Here is a 6,337-nt window from a genome sequence, read left to right as displayed (position 1 = left end):
CTAACACATACTTTTTCAACATCTCTTTTGACATTTGGCCAATAAAAATGTTCCTTCAACACATCTAAAGTTTTGGCAACACCAAAATGACCGATTAATCCACCAGCATGAGACTCATTCACAAGTAATTCATGCATGGAACTCTTAGGAACACACAATCTATTTTCTCGAAACAAATATCCATCATGCCTATAAAACTTCTCAAAAGCATTCTTTTCACAAGCTGCATACACTCTAGCAAAGTCATTATCTTCAGCATATAATTCTTTCACATATTCGAATCCCAATAATTTGCATCAAGAAGGGCAAGAAGGTTATGCCTTCGAGATAAGGCATCAGTAACCACATTTTATTTCCCATGTTTGTATTGAATCACATATGGGAAGGTTTCAAGGAACTCAACCCATTTTGCATGACGCCTACTCAACTTATTTTGCCCCTTGATATGCTTTAATGACTCATGATCTGTGTGGATGACAAATTGCTTTGGCCAAAGGTAATGTTGCCACGTTTCCAAGGCACGTACCAATGCATACAACTCTTTATCATATGTAGAATAGTTCAAAGCTGCTCCATTAAGCTTCTCACTAAAGTATGCTATTGGTCTCTTATCCTGCATTAAAATAGCTCCAATACCTATTCCTGATGCGTCACACTCAATCTCAAAAGTCTTAGAAAAATCAGGTAAAGCCAACACAGGAGCAGAATATAACATCTCTTTAATTTTGTGAAAAGCATCATCTTGTTTTTGTTCCCAAACAAAATTAACATTCTTTTTTACAAGATCATTCAATGGTGCTGCAATGGTACTTAAATTCTTAATAAATCTTCTATAGAAACTAGCTAGTCCATGAAAACTACGTACTTCAGATGCAGTCTTTGGAATGGGCCAGTCTTAAATGGCTCTAATTTTTTCATCATCAACTTCAACACCATTAGCACTAATGACAAATCCTAAAAAGACAACCTTTTCCATGCAAAATGAACATTTCTTCAAGTTAGCATATAATTTTTCCTTTCTTAACACATCGAATACAGCTCTTAAATGATGCATATGTTCATTCATGTCTCTACTGTAAACCAATATATCATCAAAATAAACAACAACAAATTTTCCAATAAAAGCACGCAACACATGATTCATCAATCTCATAAAAGTGCTAGGAGCATTAGTTAGCCCAAAAGGCATCACTAACCACTCATATAGTCCATGCTTTGTTTTAAATGCAGTCTTCCATTCATCACCTACTTTCATGCGAATTTGATGATATCCGCTTTTCAAGTCAATTTTGGTAAAAACACAAGCACCACAAAGTTCATCCAACATGTCATCCAATCTAGGTATAGGGTGGTGATACTTTACAGTGATTTTGTTGACCACCCTACAATCCACACACATGCGCCATGTGCCATCTTTCTTTGGTACCAAAAGGATGGGTACAGCACAAGGGCTCATACTTTCTCTCACGTAACCCTTAGCTAGCAATTCCTCAACTTGCCTTTGTAATTCTTTGGTTTCTTCAGGATTAGTTCTATAGGCTGGACGGTTGAGAAAAACTGCTCCAGGTACAAAATCAATCTGGTGCTCAATCCCTTGAATAGGTGGTTGTCCAGCTGGCATCTCCTCAGGTAGCACATCCTCATATTCCGGCAAAAGGGAGACAACAACACTAGGCAAATTGGGTTCAAGGTCAGATGTGGATAAACAAGAGTCCTTAAACACAATTAATAACATTTGCTTGTTGGCAAACATGGCATTCCTCACATCTCTTCCTTTAGCATACAAGCTTAATTTTCTCTCCCCTATTTTTGCACAGCTCTCCTTTTGCACCGAAGTTTCACCTTTTTCAAGCACTTTTGGAATGTTTTCTTTACACTCTTTTCTTTCCTCACAACCACCCTTGTCTTGCTCACTCACAACATTTTCAGTCAATTTCTTTTCACTCCTTTTTTTCTCTGCTCTCTTTTTGGCCACTCTTGATTTTACCTCACCCATTGCTTGCTTAAGCCTTGTTTGGTCTTCATAAATCTGTTTTGGTGTCATAGGTGCCAAAATGATTTTCCTTCCATTCATTTCAAAAGAATACCTATTTTTATACCCATCGTGGATCACCTTTCTATCAAATTGCCATGGTCGGCCAAGTAATAAATGGCCAGCTTGCATTGGAACCACGTCACACATAACCTCATCTTGATACTTTCCTATTGCAAAGGAAATCAGCACTCGTTTTGTTACTTTTATCTCACCGCATTTATTCAACAACTGCAATTTATAGGGTCTAGGGTGTTTCAAAGTCCTCAACCCTAATCTCTGCACCAAAATAGTACTAGTAACATTGGCACAACTTCCCCCATCAATTATGACACTACAAGCTTTGTCTTGGATAAGATACCTTGTATGGAAATTTTTTTCTCTTTGCAATTCATCACCAACGTCCTCCTTTACTTGAGTATTTAATGCTCTCATAATCACTAGAGCACTTCCTTCAGCAGCATATTCCACCTCTGCATCCTCCTCCCCTGAAGATGTGGAATCACTAACAATTTCCTCCTCCGTTTCTATCTCACATGACCATGACTCTCTTGTTAGGGCATTGAAAAGCTATGTGTCCACTGCCCAAACACCTAAAACACTTCACATCTCTATTTCGGGTAGTAGTTGCAACCTCCTTTCCTTTACTTTCTACAAATTTCTTCTCCACCTTCTTTTTCTTTTCCTCATTTTTCTTATATTTGCTAACAGCCTTTTCCCTATCCTCCTTCTTCCAGTTAGACTTCCAAGATGAAGAAGTACCTGCATTTCCTCCAAATTTTGACTTGCTTTTAAGTTGCTGTCGACACCATATTTTGGCCGATCCCCCGAAATTAATATACATTGAAGCCCATCCCCAACACAGTCCCCTTTACCAACCGACCACACTTTCGATCTCCCCACAAAAAAGAATTTAATTAATACCAAGTCTCCAAGTCATTTAAAGCCTCACCGATCCCTTAAACCAATTCTCGAGTCCCCCGATCATTTAATTGTATTTCCGATCTTTCTTGTCAAATAAAATTGAACCAACATAAGGCCTTCGTAACACCAGTCTTGTTGCCGGTCTCTCATTTAAAATTTGAGAATGATAAAGGTTTCGACTCGGTTTAAGGATGATCCTGATCTTAAGTGTTCAAAGCCAAATTTCTAATTTTAATTAAGTCCCGTTTCGTAACTGATCTCATGCATATTGTGTTTTCCGATCTCCTATACTTAGATTAATAATCACTTTCAGTTGTCATTCTAATATGTTCAAACAATCAAGTGCTTACGCAATTTAGAAATTTTTCGATCACAATCAATCATTGAACAAAAGGGGAACTTTCATTTCATTTCATTTCAAAATTTATACAAGTCATTCGGCTGGGGGATCGCCCCCAGCCTGAACTACATGTTGTTCATTTTCTCTCTCACCTTCAGCCTCCCCTTCGCTATCCTCACCTTCGTCCTCGGGAGCCAGGTTGGCCATCTAGGAGAAGTCCTCCTCAGGATAACGCTTCTTGAGCTCAGCCAGGAGATCTCTATGAGCATTCACATAAGCGCCGGCCACTCCGGTCACCATTTCTTCTTCTTTCACCTTGAGCTCCTCAGCAAGATGAGCGAGTTGAGCAGCTTCATTAGCTCAGAGTGCCTGAACTCCCTCGAGAACACGATCTCGCTCGGCTAGAACATGAGCTTGCTCGGCCAGCTTGTCCTCATAGAACTTCATTCGTCCCTTAATTTGAGATATGTAGTCCTGAGCGGATGAAAGTTGGGATCGGAGAGAAGACATCTCATGACTCATCCTTTCGACTTCCTTACCCAGGCGATGAGCCTTCTCCCGGACCATGGGCTGGTTCACCAAACACTCCACGTTCAGGCTCATAGATATGGTCAAGATATCATCAAGGTTATCAGGAGACAGCCGATCCCGATCTTCTCGAAGACAGATGGAGGATGCCAAAACCTTGGCGAAACCAGGGTTCTCTCAAACTGTGCGGTTTTTCTCCAACGAGTGGATCAGCACTTGGGCACCGCGGGAAAGGGACCTTACAGGAGGTTGGGAAGGACCCCCTTCCGCACTCGGAGCGACTGGAGGAGGTGGAGGCGGCTCTTCTCGGTGAGGAGGAGATCGGACCACTTCTATGACCGGAGGCCCAGAAGGTTGAGATGAGCCTTCTTGTATTTCCCCGGGCTCATGACCAGGTGTTTGAAGCAGCTCGGAACGCTTCATCTCCCGTACCTTCTGGGAGATCTCTCTCTTCCGCTTCCGGCTCTCCTTAGAGGCTTCGCCGCTTGCCATACCTGCACAAAGAAGAGGTCAGTGAGATCGCTAAGGTCCAAAGATCTGAGATATGGAAAATACTGATGCCGAGATCAGAGAGCTGAAGCCCGCGATCTTGACCGGTGACCAGCTGCATAGTCCAATGGTGTAGCTCGGCCGTCACTGCATCCAAACAAGAGAACTTTTCTCTGGACGCCTGCTCCTTCAACTCCATTACCATTGCACCCTCTTCCCTGTTTAGGGCGATGTGCTTCGTAAGCAAGGGACCCTGATGCAGCCAGCTCCGAGGGAAGCCCTCAAAACCGTTCGAAATTTTGCTCCTCAAGATGAAGAAGCGGTTCTTCCAATTCTTCAAGGAGGAAGGTAGATCGGTAAAAAGCCCACAATGGGGTTTCGCCTGGAAGAACCAATACTCGTCGTCCTTTCGACGAGTTAGCCGGTGCAGTTCAGCGAACACCTTAGCCGTGGGTCGGAGTCCTTTAGCTCGGCATAGGCCTCGGAAGGCTACCAAGATCCGCCACGAGTTCGGGTGAACTTGAGCGATGCACACTTGGTGATATTTCAAAACTTCTTTGAAGAAGTCGTCCAAAGGGAACCGCAGACCGGCCTTTAATTGTTCTTCGTAGACCACGATCATATCGTTCTCCTCGAAGAAGTGATCGGCACGAAGATCGTTGTGACACTTAATCAATTCGTAGGAATCAGGCCGGATGTTGTACTCCTGGCTGAACGACTGCAGGTCGGTTTCTTGCAAGATTGATGGCAGCTCGTCCATGGGAAGATTTTCCCTCCCCGAAGAAGGCACATGCCTTGATGGTGCTGGTTGTCCCCGAGCTGGAACGGAGACCCTAGGAAGTTCAGGCTGCGCGCTTGGTCCGACCACCTCTACCTCATCGGACGACCACGAGAACTGAATGGAAGGGGGGCTTACTGCTCTCTGACCCTCGGCACCGCTCATTTTCAAGGGAAACAGAAAATTTAAACTAAAAGAAAGATCAAAACCCTTACCGGAGCTTGATCGGTGTCGGAGGAACTTGAGAAAACTAGAGAATTTGGAAGTTGTTTGCGAGAGACTGAAAATGAAATAAAGGAGCAACTGGCTAACCCCACCCCTATTTATACTCGTTCGAGCATTTAATGCTCATGATGTTCCAGGTAGTGCATCGGATAGCGGGACTCGCCAGCTGTTCTGACATGTCTCACGAATATTCTGGAGATTCCATAAAGAGATCGATTAACTATAGAGCGGCAGATTAAGGTGTTTTGAATTACGGATCGAATAAGTGTCATTCAAATTAAGAGTCGGATCGGATAAATACTTCAGAGATCGGTAAATAATCAATGCAATAATAATAAAACAACAGTTGTCAAAATAAATTTTATTTGCGAAAAGATCTGATTACATCATTTGGGTGATCTCTGGAGATCGGATTACATTAAAGGTCTAATTACATTATTTGGGCGATCTCTAAGATCGGATTACATTAAAGGTCTAATTACATCATAAGGGCGATCTTTAGAGACCGGTGGAACATCCTATCTAAAAGGCCTATGTCAAAGCCTAGTCTCGTGGCTGAGTCAAAAGATGTGTTTGACCAGGAGACCGGCTGGGGGGACTATGACTCTCATGAGAATGAGAGAGGTCGTCATCAAAGTTACCGCTCAAAACCGAGCCGCTGTCGAAACACCCAGTGTGAAGAGGAGCCAGGTGAACGCCAAAGAGCAGTCACCAGTGTTGAGGGTAATATTAGCAGTCTTCTTGCCCGAAACCAGTTCACCGATCATATCGGGCGAAAGATTCGAGATCGGCATGATCGAGGTCCTCGATCCAGATCGGTTAATTAGTCCAGTTTTCTCACTGTCATCAGATAAGGTCATCATAATTTTTTGATCACCGGGATCGTAAATTTTCAGGCAAGGAACGAAGAGGACAACCGGAAAAAGATTAAAGGCGGTCATTTTGTCCGGGATTGTTGCCGGAGCAGCTAGAACAAGGAAAATGAAGAGAATAAGGGAGAAAGTCAAGTGAGGTAGAGCTT

This window comes from Hevea brasiliensis, chromosome 12 (assembly GCF_030052815.1).
Source record: "Hevea brasiliensis isolate MT/VB/25A 57/8 chromosome 12, ASM3005281v1, whole genome shotgun sequence".
Taxonomy (NCBI): Eukaryota; Viridiplantae; Streptophyta; class Magnoliopsida; order Malpighiales; family Euphorbiaceae; genus Hevea; species Hevea brasiliensis.
Note: the sequence above shows the minus strand (reverse complement) of the source record.